We start from the raw sequence: 644 nt of genomic DNA on the forward strand, positions 1-644 counted from the left end.
TGTGGAATTCTGACTGAATTAACCTGAAAATCGTAGTGAAACTCAGTTTGGAGGGAATTAATATATGTCACCTCAGCCAAAGTGTTCCATTTTATTTTCCAAAACACAAAAACTCACCTTGGTCGTGTTACCTGTAGATTTATATTCTTCAAATGCCTATTTTTAATGTTTTTTATTTCATAATGGCTACTCTGTCCAAACTCTTGTTTGTGTTGCGTCAGAATTACAAAATTTGGGAAGGAAGAAGGGAAAACCAACTCAGACCCAGAAAACATTTAGGAAATTGCCACACAAGAAACCACAAATCGGCTGAGGCACCCAAAACAATGACAGCAAGCCAGAATTGAAGCAGGCCAACAGCTGTGCCCTGTTTGAAAAAGACCATTCCTCCTGTGCACTGAACTCTATATTGCAGCCTCAAAACCAAAGCTCACATCAGAAAATTCATTACAAACCATGAAAAAAAGAAAAAAGAGAAAGAAGCCAAAGAAATGCAAGAGTCCTTTGTGATATTGGGCTTGATTTAGTTGCAAGGAAACCAGCTGTTCCCGGATTCATCCACCCCTCCTACCTGACTGGCTGTGGAATTCTGATTGAATTCACCTGAAAATCGCACTCACTCTCGATTTGGAGGAAATTAATAT

This window comes from Oryctolagus cuniculus, unplaced genomic scaffold (assembly GCF_964237555.1).
Source record: "Oryctolagus cuniculus unplaced genomic scaffold, mOryCun1.1 SCAFFOLD_93, whole genome shotgun sequence".
NCBI classification, from domain to species: domain Eukaryota; kingdom Metazoa; phylum Chordata; class Mammalia; order Lagomorpha; family Leporidae; genus Oryctolagus; species Oryctolagus cuniculus.